Raw genomic sequence first — 15,841 nt, 5'->3', positions numbered from 1 at the left:
TCCCTATGGTTGAGATGTATGTTGTCATCTAGATTCATAGAAATATGAAAACTGTCCAAAATGATTATTCAGATATCAAGTGCTCCTTTAATAAGATGAAGCATATAGATTAAAATTTTGCCTATGAGATAAACATGGTGGTGGCTTCTTTACCATTAAAAATGGAATGGCTAGTGATTCCAGTAGAATCAAGCTATTCTAAAGCCAATCTAAATAATGTGAAATGAGTGTTCACATTTTGTGCTAATTAAAGCATAAAACAAAGAATTGCCATAGATTTGAACTGGAGGAGCTATTCAGCGGTGTTTGTGTGCAAGGGGTTGCAAGATCCCTTATCATGTCCAGCCTGTGTTCACTCTCAGATTGCATCTGGGATTTATATCGATGCTTTCACTTCTGGAACCTTCTGCTTACCTTCTTCAGATTATAATTTCTCCACCTACCCCTCAAGTTTAGACCCTTCTCACCTCACGTGTTGAGTTTATTTTCCTGTCGTCTGTGTTTCCTTAGTATTTGGTGCATCCAGTTACACCCAATGTCTGTTGGATGTCTGTTACCTTCCAGACACTGTGCTGTGCTGTGCAGTGGCAGCTGCATCACAGGACCACTATCTCAATATGACCATTCTTATTGGTCCATTTGAGGCAGGTGAGTCCTGAGAAGGTAATGTGAATGGTTCAACGTTTCACGATAAGCAAGTAGTAAAGTTAGACATAACTATACAATTGTCTACGGTTTTTCTCCATCACTGTGCTTTAAACTCTCAGGGTCAGAAAAATCATCTTATTTCTCCTTCAATCCTAAGAGCAGCACAGTGCCTGGCCTGTGGTCAAATCCTCCATGATGAACAAACAAATAGCTGAATAAACAGGGAGTCAAGTCACATTAACAGCAAGCTGGACTGAAGTCCCCTTTCAAGCTGGCATTCAATAGGCATTCATTAACACCCCCATCTCCATGCTTGACTCCAATTTTGGCTTATGTAGCAGCCCTGTCAAGAGTGATGAGGAAAACATAGACCGCGAAAAGAGTTAAGAGAATGAGGTACACGTTGGGTAGGTACACCATGCTGATGGGTTGGTTCTAAAGTGTCATATAATGTAGAGTAATCAGGCTACTCTTTCATTAGCTATTTATTTACATTTCACATGTGTGAAACGTCATCAGTCATTACGGATAGACATGGCTGCTGACCTCAAGTTCAGAATTTCAGCAGAAGGCAGGGTATGCGTGTCTACAAGGATGCACACAAGGCTACTAAGTGTCACTGTCTAGTTATGAGGTGGGACTCTAAAGCAGCACCCCCCCCAACCTGTGAGTCTCCTTTGGAAATTGAATGACCATTTCACAGGGGTTGCTTCTCAGGTATTCTGTACACCAGATATTTACATTACAATTCATAACAGTAGCAAAATTATTGCTATGAGGTAGCAACAAAATAATTTTATGGTAGGACGTCATCACAGCATGAGGAACTATATTAAAGGGTCACAGAGTTAGGGAGGTTGAGAACCAGTGGTCTAAAGAACTTGGATGTAAATGAGGTCTTAGACAGGGCCCATTTCATGTTAGGTGCTTAGTATTTGTTGAGTGGTATTTTTAAAGTTTAGAGCCAAGTCTTTTAACTGTGTGTATTCATTCACTAACATATTCTTGAATGCACATTATATACCAAATCCTCTTCTGGGCATTGAGATTTTGGCCATTACCTCAGTTGTAGCTCTTTCTTTAGATGCATCTATGTAATTTTTGCTTCTTAAAGATGAATTGAATCTCAGGGTTAGAAAGAATATTTAAAGATCATAAAAATCCACTTCATCTTCAGGGCTAGTGTCTAGAGCAGTGGTCATGACCAAAGGTTAATTTAAATAATGTTTTTTTTTTAAAACATATATTCATTCCACTTAATATAATTCACCAGCCCCAAAGAGGAAACCACAAGAATGTTCTTGGTGTTCTTTATGCATTATTAGCTCCTTGGCAACCCATGCGAGCGAGGAATTAACTCAACAAAGGAATTTTAATTGGCAATATTGGTCCAGATAAATATTTCTGATATTTATCTGATATTAATATTTATTTAATGTCCAGATCCTACAGAGAATCTGGGTAAGTGATTACCTGCTTCATTGAGAGAATGTGGACATACTATGTAGTATTTATTGTAGATCCTAAAATGAGTGGAGGGGTACAAGAACATATACCAGATGTCCATCAAGGACATCTCTAGATGGGGCATCTCCTAACTGATATGATAATGGCCAGCTGCACAGGAGGAGGGCATGAGCCATACTTGGGCAGGACAACTTTCCCAAACACATTCCATTCCAAAGTAGAAGATGCTGCAGAGGGCTGGTGGTTTGGGAAGAGACGGGACAAAGATCTCACCGAGGAAGTGGTGATGTACCTTAGTGGTTGAATCTTTTATTGGCATGCATGAGTCCCCAGAACTGGAAAAAGCAAAACAAAACAAAACAAAACAAACAAGCAAACAAAAAACAAACAAAAAAAACCCAAACAAACAAAAAAACCTACAAAACCCACAAGGCTAATGAAAAGTTTCTGACTCTTTAGGCTAGAGAAGAAGCTTAGAACAGAGTAACTGCTTAGTGTGTTTATAATGTCCTCAATGTTGTGACCAAATGATTGAGAAAAAGCAAATTAAAGGAGGAAGTGTTTGCTTGGGCCCATGGTTGGAGGGAGGGTTACAATCCATCATGGTGGAGACAGTATGGCAGCAAGAGTTGAGCTACCTGGTCCTATTCACATACAGATCAGAAATAGAGATGGATAAACTAGTGTGCTTGGCTCAAGTTCTCACTCTACTGTAATCTTGACTGAACCCTTGAGATGGTGTGGTTCACTTCAGTGAGCCTAATGGTTATAATCCCTCATAAATATTCCCAGATGCTTGCGTTCTAGTGGTTTTCTATCCTGTCAAGTTGACAATACTAACCATCATGGGTAGCTTGTGTTAGTTCCGACACTATAAAGGAGAGGAGGGAATATTTCTTTTGCTCTTGTGCTTGTAATCTGGTGTTTGTGTAGACAAAGACAGGAAATAAATTTGAAAACCATGTGTAGTAACATATTTGATAACTTGAGGCAGGAAGATTTTTCATTAAAGATTATCTGAGGCAATACATGCCCCCCCCCCAGACACACACAGAGACACAGACATACACACACACAGAGAGAGAGAGAGAGAGAGAGAGAGAGAGAGGAGAGAGAGAGAGATTCTGAGACAAAGAATTGATTTTTATTTAACTTTTCTCTCTTACTAAAGGGATAGATCCTGATTCAGAACTAGAATAAATACCACCAACATTTATAAAAGGAGAGAGACAGAGACAGAGAGACACAGAGAGAGATTAAGATGCCTCAAAATCAGACATATCTAACAAAAATTATTTTGTAGAAACAAATGTTTGCTCCCAGACTAAGTACCTGCCACATTTCATGTTAGCCTAATGTGTCTTTAGAGCGACGGAATACCTGACAGGTGACAAACGATTAAAATGTTTAAAAAGCATGCAAAACCCATCAAGGGAGAATCTTCCACGGGATGGGTGTATGAGGACTCTGAGACAAATGTACTGTGTGTGTCTATGTGTACACATTTGTGAATATCATATGTATACTATACCCATACAGATACAGTATTCTCTGGCGTTTAGCAAAACTAGCATAGGGCCTGGCAGGCCAGGTTGGCACTTCTGTTGCCACAGATGTGTACAGTGAATGTCCAGTTGCTCTCTCTATTCTTAGCCATTTCTTTTATTTCTCACTGAACGTTCAGATGTCTAGAACCCGAGGCCTCCCAAGCCTGGACTCTCCCTTCCCATCAGCACAAGCAGAGGCTACCCCTTTCCCTCACTCCAGCTTCCAGAAAACAGAGGCTCATTGCTTATGCTGAAATTTTGATAACCTAACTGGCAGAACAGTTATTCAAATTTTTAAGCTTCTGAATGCAGCCAGATCAACCTGGCCTATCCACATAAATAATTTTGACACGATAAGTATGCGAGAGCGATGATAACCGATAAGTGAAGCAATTACCTTGCTTTTTTGGATTATATTAAATGAAGATTCTGATAGAGTAATGAAAAGAGACACAGCAGACAAAAAGGCTGCCGCGGAGCTTTGGGGCCTGTGTTATCTCTATTATACCACATTGAAATAGAGACGCTCACCAATCATGCACTTCTATGTAACTTCTGCCTTCTAACAGTGAACAATGAATAAATTGTCACAAGACAGTAACTGATAAATTAGGATTGGCAGTGCTCTTTAAAAAGCATAAATAAACTTACTAGTCACCCTTCTCCTTTGTAAAGTGGCTTTTAGGGAGTTCGGGGGGTAGGTGACTGGATAGAATCCATGACAGCAATGCTCTCTTTCTTTCCTCACCCCCCCCCAAGTCCCTTTCTGGTACTCATCCATACTGATTCGCCTTAGAGAATAAGGACCTTTCTGCGCCTTTGTCATCTAAATTCTGCCAGACTTAGAATGTGGCTTGACTCTCTGTCTATAATTCACAGTACACACTTGCACTTAAAAGTTTACTTTTAGTAAGCAACAAGCACCCACATCCAAAGACTTAGGTTCTCTTCATGGATGCAATGTCCACCTGAAGAATAAGTGTATGGATTCTTCCCAAATGTGGGGAGAGCAGCTCCCGAAGGCAACAGTGCCCCTTGGTTTGCTTCTCTGAATTCTGGTGTTTTGTTTTGTTTGCATAAACTTTGTTGCTGAACTTGAAACTCCCATTTGAAGAAGATAGCTACTCAGTGATCTCCAGGAATGCCCCTGCCTCTGCTTTCCCAGTGCTGGGATCCCAAGCGCACCACTGTACTGAGCTTTGGATTTTGTAGAATAAGCTCAGGTCCTTGTGCTTGTAGGGCAAGCACTCCAACAACATCTCCCTCGTCCCCAAAAGTGTCTTCCAACTTCCAACTGCCTTAATGATGGTCCAGCTAAGAAGAGACCATACCACCACAGACCTCTTAATTTTAGAAAGCACCCAGCGAGCAAGTGGGGTCTTCTAATTGGAATCACTGTAACTCGGTATCTTAGAAAAGCCCATCTACCCTATGAGTAGGGATGACTTGCTTATGTTTCTTTTTTACTGAAGGTCTGTAGTATGAGAAGTATAGGATTGAGGAAGGGATACCACTCTGTTATTGTTGGAATCCCAGCACTGACTGCCAAAGCCAATTGTACCAGAACACTGCCCATCACAGGAGCAGGGAAGGCAGCCGACACTGGAGGGCAGAATTCAAGATTCCAAGTTACACTTTACTATGCATTTGTATTTGTGTTAGCTGTACTCAGAAGGAAGTACAGCTGATCTGACTGGTTGGTGGTACGTGTCAAGGTGCAGAGGCAACACTGCTCATGCTGCCTGTGGCTTTACCCACAAGGTTGGAGTTTCAGGCCAATGAGTGGTGATGGCAAGATGCGCCAACTTAGTTCCATAAGCAAAGGACTCAGGAACAAACATTATTAGTCTGTTTTGGCTTGCACAATCACTTATCTCGTTGTTCATTAAAAAATAAAAAAATAAAAAGCAAACCACTCACATGACTACTTTTCAAAAGGACAGGGCCAATAAAGTTATGAAAAGCCAATCACATTTGATTAAACTGTTATCGTTACAGGGTTTAAAATAACACTTGCTCTGTTTGTGAAGCCCCAGTCTTACTGCACCGGTAAGGAATTTGCCTTTAAAGACAAGAAAAACAACAACAGGGAAATGAAGCCCAGTGCCCACACTGAGGGCCAGATTCTCCATTGTTTTTGTATGAGTTCATTTACAACGGCCCACACTGCCAGTGCTCAAGCCTCCAGACCACTAGCCACACATGTTAACAACAGTTGTTCTGAGACAACTCCAGGGTGTGGGTAGAGATGAAGGAGGAGAAAAGATGTTGACATTAATAACAGGAATGCAAGGTCTCTCTGCACTTTCTTAGAGACTATGCCACTTTTTTGCACACTGTGGTCCATTCAGACTGATTTTGTATAATTTATCTGAATCCGTTTTCTAAATGTATTGTTTCTTCCTGTAATGAAAAAAAAAAGTGGCTGCTGTTACTTGGAGTAAAAGCAAATAATATTCATTATTTTGTGTTGTATTCTTTATTAACAGAATTAGAGAATGCAGTTTTTAATTATTTTATTGAATTTCACATCATGCAATGCCTCTTATTCCCCTGTATCTTCGTATCCAACCTCTACCCTTGTAACCTCCCCCAAAAGAAAACAAAAAATTAAAAAAAAAAACCCAAGCAAACAAACAAAAACCAAATTTAAACCAAACCAAAGCAAAACACAAAATCTCACCATGGAAGCGGCAGTGTGTCATGGTGTCACACAGTACACCCTTTGTCCAAACAGCTTTACCTGCAAGTATTCATTGCAATGAGTGATTGGTCTGGATTGTGGCCTCTGGCTTCTGCTGCACTATCTCTACTTTGTCCTCACCAGGATTCCTCTCAGATTCTGTTGTTGCCATGTGTTATGGAGACTCTGCAGCTTTGGATCTGCAGGAGTGTCCCGTTCAGTGTGCTCCTTCAGTTCATAGATGGAGTAGATGCTGGAAATTCAGAACCCTGGATCTGGGCCTGGGTAGAAGCTGAGTTGATCACTAACTCTCGTGTGCCCACCAGGGTCAACTCTACTGAGCTGTCCAGGTGAGGTATGGGACTGATCTCCTGAATGTTGCAGCCATCGAGGGGTAGGGCTGGCTCTCCTGCTCTCCTGCCCTTAGGCCACCTCACACAAGTAGTGGTGTTAGTGATAGTGGTCATGGGGAAGTCTCTCTCTGCCTGTGTCACCTCATGGAAGGCGAGGGGTGGAGCTAGCTCTTCCAAGTGCCATAGCCAGTGGGGGTGGGGCAGCTCTCCTGCACTCACACCACCAGAGCCAGCTCTCACATGTTGCCCAGGTGAGGGGCAGTGCCAGATTTCTCAAGTGCAGAAAGCAGGGCTGACACTCCCACCACAGGTGAGGGGTGGGGCCTACTCTAGAGTGTGATGGCTAGCAAGGGGCTGGGCCAGCTCTCCTACAGCAGACCAGGGGCAGGGCCAGCTCAGTACAGTGCTTGGACATCAATATGGTCTCAAGCAGCAGCCCAGACAAGCACATTCATATAGCCTTTGGTGCTAACATGACTTCTGACCTCAGCATAGATGCTGGCCATGATAGGACCATAGAACCAGATGTGGCCTCTGGGCAGCACAGGCCTACACGTCACTACGGCCTCAGGTAGCAGAGCAGGTCATTCAGATCAGTATTTCTCTTGGCCTCCGTACAGCCCCAGACATCAACATGGTCTTAGGCTGTAGCCCAGACCATTGACATCCAGATGGCTTGTGGTGGCAGCATGGGCCGTAGACATCAGCACTGTCGGTAGTTAGGGCCATGGACCCAGATGTGGCCTTCAGCCACAGCCTGGTCCCAGACCTCACCATAGCCTCAGGGGGTTGTGGAGGCTCCTCATTCCACCGCTCTCTATATGCACAAACCACTGGGCTTCACTTTCCCATCTCTCCATTCCATATTTGCTCATCATAGTGGTGCCTACTCTGGGGGTCAGGGTGGGAGCTTGGGTATCTTTCTTCTAGCCACCCCCTTCATGACCGCCCCAACTTTACCTTCCTCCCTCCCAATATGAGAAATCAGCAACCTTAAAAATGCTTGTCTATGACTAGCTGTGACTAGAACGGTAGGTAGTAGAGCTTCCTGACAGGACAGCTCAGTTGCCATGATTGGTCAAAAGCAGAAGATCAGAGTCTCCCAAAGATTCCCTCTGTTCACAGATGCTGATCACCATAGTACCCCGCTGTGCTGGCTAATTTTAGGTCCATTTGACACAGGTTAGAGTCATCTGAGAGGAGGGAACTCAAGATGAGAAAATGCCTCTGTATGATTGGGTTGTAGATGGGCTTATAGACCATTTTCTTAATTAATGATTGATGTGGGAGGGCCAGCACACTGTCAGTTAGGGCTGCCAGTGAGGTTATTCATGGACTGATAGTCCTGGATTCTAGAAGAAAGCAGACCAAATAAGCCATGGGGAATGTGCCAGTACACAACACTCCTTCATTGTCCTTACATCAGCTCCTGCCTCCATGTTCCTGCCCTGTTGGAGCTCCTGCCCAGAATTAACTTCAGTGTAACCAGTAATGTGGAAGTTTAAACCAAATGAACCCTCTCCTTTCCAAATTTCTTTTGTTCATGACGTTTTTAAATAGTAATACAAAGACATTCACATATTTTCTATAATCCTTAACACTATCCAACTGAGGCGTAAGGGGCACACCCAGGGCCTTCTTATGCCTATTCTGATTGACTGGTACCTGTTATAGTTATTAATATCACCATAACTATTCCATACTACAAAACCAAGTACAAACACTAGAGCTACATTTTAGTCCCTGGAGATGTTTTTGTCTGTAGTCTTTATAAAAAGCCAAGCCACGAGCCACAGTGTTGAAGCAGGCAGACTTTGAAAATGCATTCTATTTACACGTCTATGGGAAACTCTAGGTATATTTGGTAAGGTTCATAAGCTACCACTCTGAGTGGCTATTATCCACATCTATAGAAAAGATGCAAGGATCCTTGAAATAGCTAAACATCCCGCCAACATCTGGTAGCATGGTACTTCTGATAACTGAAAGTATGGGAGAGACAGAAGAATGGCATTTGATCTTGCCAACTATTCAGGAGGCCACCAATATCTTTACAAGAACCAAGAAAATCTACTGGGCTTGCCCATTTTCCCACCCAGAAATAAAGTTGGCATAAAATCTAGATAGTATTTTGAAATATTCCAGATTCCAAATAAAAACCCATCACATCTGTGTTCTATCCTTTGTGAGCACCTGCTTTCAATGAGGGGTAAATGACAACGCTGCAGTCCTGGTTCTTAGCCCTCTGGCTACTACTTAGAGAGAGCATCAAGAAGTTTAAGCTTGGGTCCTCACAACACACAATGGGGTCTTTGCTCCCCTGAGCTCACCAACACACTTTTGCCAAACTATGGGCTGCAGAGATCCTTGTATGACTAGAACCCAGATCTATATGAGTCAGATCTAATTGCTCCTACTCGGGAGTGTGTGACAATAGGCATATTCTCTCACCAAATCTCTCAGGGGTCCATATTCCTAGTTGTTGCTGTCTGAACATGTTGAGCTCCATTTTGGCCCTGGCTTGGGCCTTGAGGCCTGGCTTGAGTTTCTGCAGCCTTGTGGGAGAGCCTAAGCCTGGCTCAAGTTTTGAGACCTGTCTTAGTCACTTCTCTATCGGGGTGACTCAGCAAGACTTGTTTGGCCCTGCCTCTGCCTCACCTTTGCTGATGTAGAGCTTTGCCATTGACCCTGTCTCCATAACCTCTGCCACCCTTCCCCACCTCCTACATCATCTTACCCCACCAAAAATCCACCTCCCTACGTTCTAAAGTTATATAATCAAGAGGCTAATGCCATAAAGTTGAGTTCCTGCTTCGACAAGACTCTTTTCATTTGGGCTGTTGACAATCACCATCGTGCTTAGCCCCGGAGAGACCCTGGTGGGACAAGAACCTCTCTCCTCTCACCTGGACCTGCCGGCAAGGAGCTGGCATGAACACACAGAGATCATTTAGCCACTATTAAAATATGTGTGAACAGTTGTCTTCTTTAACCTTCCTGATACTGGGTTTTGTTAAAATGGTGTACTGGTTGGTTTTGTGTGTCAATTTGACACAGGCTGGAGTTATCACAGAGAAAGGCGCTTCAGTTGGGGAAATGCTTCCATGAGAATCATCTGTGTGGCATTTTCTCAATTAGTAATCAAGGCGGGAGGTCCCCCTGTGGGTGGGACCATCAATGGGCTGGTAGTCTTGGGTTCTAGATGAGGGCAAGCTGAGCAAGCCAGTAAGGAACATCCCTCCATAGCCGCTGCATCAGCTCCTACTTCCTGACCTGCTTGAGTTCCAGTCCTGACTGCTTTTAGTGATGAACAGTGATGGAAGTGTAAGCTGAATAAACTCTTTCCTCCCCAACTTGCTTCTTGGTCATAATGTTTCCGCAGGAATAGAAACCCTGACTAAGACAATTGGCCTTTTCACTCTCTGTATGTGTCTCCCTCTAGTCCTTTACTGTGTTTCAGTCAAATATGTATGATATCCCTTCTATGAGCCAGAAACCACATACTTCTGGGTGAAGACCCAATCAAAGCCTGGGTCACACGTGGGACCCCTTTACCAGATTCTTTTTTTTTTTTTTTTTTTTTTTTTTTTTTTTTTCGAGACAGGGTTTCTCTGTGTAGCCCTGTCTGTCCTGGAACTCACTCTGTAGACCAGGCTGGCCTCAAACTCAGAAATTCGCCTGCCTCTGCCTCCCAAGTGCTTGGATTAAAGGCCTGTGCCACCATGCCCAGCTCCTTTCCCGGATTCTTAAGCAGAGATGGCTGTGCATCTGGATCCCCTGTCACCTCCATTATATGATGCTTATTACATAAGTAGCCAGGACTGGTCCTTTCCCCTACTCCAAACTGGGATTCTTGAAAATAATGATTGGACCTTGATTCTCGTTGTGTCCCAACAGTTGAAGACATGCCTGTGTGTCACAGCCCCCTCAGACAGTGCTTGTGACTGTGGTAGACTAACTCTAGCCATCAGCATGACCCCCCTCAGACAATGCTCGTGACTGTGGTAGACTAACTCTAACCATCAGCATGACTTCCCAGCCCTCTGCACCCACAGCCTTTTCCGCATGAGCTTATAGCTCCTTCTAATGGGTGTAGCCTCTTAGTTCCCCACTCCTAGAATCAGGGCTGGCTTTGAAACTAGCTTTGGCCAATTCAACATGATTATGCAGCCGGCGCCTAAAAGATGGCGCCGGTCTCTGGTACACCATTGCTGTAAACAACATCACTGTGCAGGCGCTAGCCCAAATCTGGCGCCAACCCCTCCCGAGCGGGTGCATACAAATTAAAGTGCTGGCAGACTGACCAATCCGAGGAGGACACATAGCCCTCCCCAGCGCTGGGGTGTATATAAGCAGTCCTCCCTGGGTTTCTGGAGTTCCCGTAGCATCGAGGGCGTTCCTGGAATAAAGCTGTTGAGGAGAATCCGACCATGTTGCGTTTTTCCTTGCTGGATGAGGTGAGCGCAACAAATCCTAAAGGAGCAAGGCCATGCTAGCAGAGTTCATCTTGAGAGCTCAAAGAGACCCATGGCTTGATCCTCTTTGTCTCCCCAGCTAAGAGGCCATGTATATGAGAAACATTATCCTACGTTTTCAACATTTAACCCATTCGCCATCTGAATCCATATAAATAAGCCTGCTGCACTAAGATAGACAGCCTTGCCTAGGCCAGCCCAGTAGTGGGTTTGATATAATCTATGAAAAAAGGAAGTGCTTGTTGTGTGAAATCCCTGAGTTTTTGTGATTAATTTCCAGAAATAGCTGATTTAGGGGTTGGGGTTGCAGTTTAGTTGCTAGATTGCTTGCCTAGCATGCAGGCCGCATGGATTTGATCCCCAGTACTGCATAAAGCAGGCATAGTGGTACCCACATGTAAACCCAACATTTAGGAGGCAGAGGCAGGAGGATCAGGAATTCAAGGTCATTCTTGGCTCTACAGCAAATTCAAGGTGATCTGGACTGCATGAAATCATGTCTTTTAAAAAAAAAAGGGTATAATCTTCTTTTTTTCCCTTTCTTTCCCTTTTTTCCTTATCCTCTCACTCAACCAAACCAAAGCCTGTGCATCCTCCTACTTTACATGCTTAACACTTTGTGCAGGAGACAGAGTGCACTGTCTGTCTTTCCTACATCACTCTGGCAATTCCTGCACCAGTGAGAGTTATGAATTCACTGAACACTGCAGCTGCAAATGACCTGTTGTTCATCTTATCAATATCCTCAAATTTCTTGAAAACAGAAATGGAATCAAGAGAGTTAGTATAATTAATGCAAGGTCCCTGAGGGAGGGGCGAAGTGTGGACTCCAGGCAGCCTGTTTTGCTGTGGTACCTTAGGGGGTTGTGGGCCTCCACAGCCACAGGGTTTTTACCTCTCAGCCAAGCTTTAATCACTACAGATTCTCACTTACTTTTTTTTTAAAGGTACAGTTGGCACGAAATGTTCAAAAACGCAGCCCAGCTTAATGAGGAATGATATGAGTATCCAAGAACAAGTTATCTAATCACTTCAATTACTAAGAAATTCAGTGTATGTGCTTTCTCCTGCCCTACTTATAATGATTCTGAGCCCTTGCTGTGCTCACTGTGGGCTACTCCGATGCCAAGAGTTCCCCAAACGGACAGATAGATATATGCAGATTCGTACCTCCCCATCTTGAAGCTTATTAGTCTTACACATCACCCTTTTCTCCACAGGTTGAACGGTATAAAAGTTTTGGTTGGAGGGTATGCTAATTCCCAAGACTTATTTGTGAGATAAACTTTATTTGTAGTATCCTGCAGCGTATGGAGGACCAAAGTCAATCAGAACAGAGTCCTGAGAGCTCTTCCATAGCACAATTTTAGCAGACGATGATGTAAATGTTCTTTGCTGAGTAGCTAGGAGGGGTGTAGATAAAAAGGGAAATGCTGAGAGACTGAGTCAGAGCATCTGAATACTGATAACCGTTCCCCCAGTTGGAGTCAACAGTGAAGATGTTGACATATACCCGAGGGAAGATACACAGTGGTCAGCAGCTCTGAAGGAAAAGCATTTGGTGGTAATCGTCTCTTCATCAGAAATCAAACAGAACTGTATCTCATGACAAAGGAAAATTAACTATTTTGTTAATTGCTACAATTATTTTCCCTGCATTTATTTTGACAGTCATGTCAGTGGTGGGAAACAATCTCCTGAAATTGCCTCTCGCCTCTCATGAATCACAAATTCATAGTTTTGACAAATGACTTTACTCTATCCTTTAAACTGGCTTTGGGACCTTATGTAACCCGACTCTTTAGAATACCACCTTGCTGACTTAAAAAGGAGAGGAGCAGAGGAGAGTCAGTCCGGAAGGGAGAGGAGGAGAAAGGGAAAAGGGGTGTGGGCGAGGAGGAGAATCTTTTTTTTTAATAGAAAATATTATGTAGAGCCATACTAGATCTTCAGACTGCCTCCCAATCACATTTTTCCTCTTCTCTTTTCTTTCCTTTCCATCCAGAAAAGGTTGTGTGTGTGTGTGTGTGTGTGTGTGTGTGTGTGTGTGTGAGAGAGAGAGAGAGAGAGAGAGAGAGAGAGAGAGAGTGTGTTATGACAGGTGGGAGTAGGAGAAAGAGGGAATTGGGATGGGTTTGTTCATAACACATCATATACATGTGTGAATATTAAATAAAATGTTTAAAAGTAAGCAAAGCAAAACAAAAACAAAGCCTCCCCAATACCGGGTGTGGTAGCATGTGCTTATAATCAGAGAACTGGGAAGCAGGGATCTGCAGGTCCCTTGGGCTCTTGTGATAGCCATTCTAGCCTAATTGGTAAGCCACAGGCCAGTGAGTCACCCTGTCTCAAAGGAGGTAGATGACATTCCAGGCGACGATGTCCACAATTGTTCTCTGGCCTCCACATGCATACACGGGCTTGTTCCCCAACACCTAACACCCGCTCCCCTCTCAGACACAAACCGTAAAGAAGAAACTGAATGACCTTGGATGAGAGAGAGGGCCAGAAGTTCTATCTGAACAAAAAGGAAAGTTATTCTTTGTTAGCTTCAACATTTTCGTCTCTGGATAGGCATAAGTCTCAAGGGTTGGTTGCCTACAGGTTTTCCCAAAGCACAGATCCTTCACTAAAATGCTGAGTCCCCGATGTAGCCTCACTGCACCCAATTCAATGAAACAGAACAAAAGCAAGCATCAAGTTCAGTGCTCCTTTTTATATCATGCTGGATCTAATGGAATCCCGTCATGCTTGCATCCACCTATCTATCAAACAGTTATCAGGAACTACGGTGTGCCAGGCATGTTGGTAGGTTTGGGGTGGGGCATGTCTAGTCTCCCCAGGCTCTCAGATTCGTAACACACTTTAGAGACAAGCTCATAAATAGAAGAGTCTGGAACATGAGACTACTATGTTTTTCTTTAGATCTTATTTGGCCCGTTTTAGTAAAAATTATTTCCATACCTCACAGACTAGTCATAGGGAGATCAAGAAGCCCTGAGTAGGAAGCATTAACATTGGAGAAATTAACACTTGACCAGAAAAGATTTAAGCTTAGAGTTGAACATGCACTATCATTAAGTATTAACATAGTAGATACACCCCTTTCATACCAGGAATTGGGGTCAGGCAAATGTGAAGTTTTTGCTACAAGAAGTAGGCCCTCATAATGTTTTTAAAGCTTTGTTTTGTGTGTATGAATGTTTTGCCTACATAAATATATGTGCATCACTTGCATGCAGTACCAGTGGATGCCTAAAGAGGGCACCAGATTCCCTGGAGCCTGCTGGAAAAACAACTCCGGTCCTTTAGAAGAGCATCAGGTTCTTATAGGCACGGAGCCATCTTTCCAGCCCTTGTATACAATCTTGATGTTAGTATGGTTTGATATTTAAATCAGTGCCGTGGGCAAATTGGAGTAGCTCTGAGGTCTCCACGGAACCCTCAGCTGGATGGAGATGCTCTACGCATAAGAGTGTTAGAATCAGGGTCTGTCGGGGTCCCCGATACTCTAGAAAGCCAAAGGGGTTTACTGTGGAGCACTCGGTTCATGCTGCCAAGTCAGTCAGCTGTTCCGACCCATTCAGCTGGAGGTGGGATGGGGTTAGTCTTGTTCTGAGGTTAGAAATCACTTCTGTTATTATTACTGATGTTATTTGTTATAGACGCCCTAGAAATTTTTTTCTTCCTGTCCCTTTGCTTCAAAGCAAAAGGGAATTAAAAAAAAAACAAAAACGTCAAATTGCCCAACACAGAGAAAACTCGTTGAGGTCTGATCCTTGATAATTTCATTGGCATTTTTATCAGGAAGATTCTCGGTTTTTTAAGGAATATTTTTTGTTGTTGTTGTTGTTCTTGCTGTTTCTAAGTAGGCCTATAAAAGATTGAAAAGGTAGGTAGTTTTCAGTTAAATTTTCCTTGGATTTTGTTTTGTACATTTTGCACATTTTATACATTTTACATTTAATACACTCGTGAAGGCAGTTCTGGCTTATCTATGAGTAACTAGGCTCTACCTTGGCTCAGACATTCCTAAATCCATCTATTTTAAGAATTTTAAAGTACCTCTTATCATTTCAGAATTCAGATTTGAAGTCTGAGAAAGGAAGAGAAAGCTCCCTTCTTGGCCTTAGTCCCATCCCGAACAATACAAGGTTGATATGGAACTTCAGAGAATGGGTTTAGGATGGGTATAGATTTTATTTTAAAACTACTTACATTTGCGCACTTCTCCTTCTTTGTGAGCAAGCAAATGGTAGTTTTGCAACCATCGTCCTCCAGTAAGAACACATCAGTTGTGAAAGGAACACTCAGCTCTTACCAGGTCGCTTTTAATAAAAGTAAAACTATATCTCACTTGTTTTGTAGGAAGCCTAAGAGACTTGGATTAGATACGCCAGTGCATAGAAAGAAATTCAGCAAAAATATGAGCCTGTTTGTCTTCTGGCATCTTGGAAACTCACCCACTCAATTTGGGAAGCAGTGGGCAGAGGAAGGATGGAGGCTTGTTTACAGCGCCTGGAAAACTAGCACTTCAGACTCCTCTATCCCTGTGAAGAGTTTAGGTGCTCTGTTGTCTGTGAGCTTTCTCTTGTACCTTGGAGGTTTGTTTGTTTATTTTTTCTTCTTTCTTCCTTTCTTTCTCTCTTTCTCTTTCTTTCTCTTTCT

This window comes from Mus caroli, chromosome 3 (genome assembly GCF_900094665.2).
Source record: "Mus caroli chromosome 3, CAROLI_EIJ_v1.1, whole genome shotgun sequence".
NCBI lineage: Eukaryota > Metazoa > Chordata > Mammalia > Rodentia > Muridae > Mus > Mus caroli.
This window is presented reverse-complemented; position numbering follows the sequence as displayed.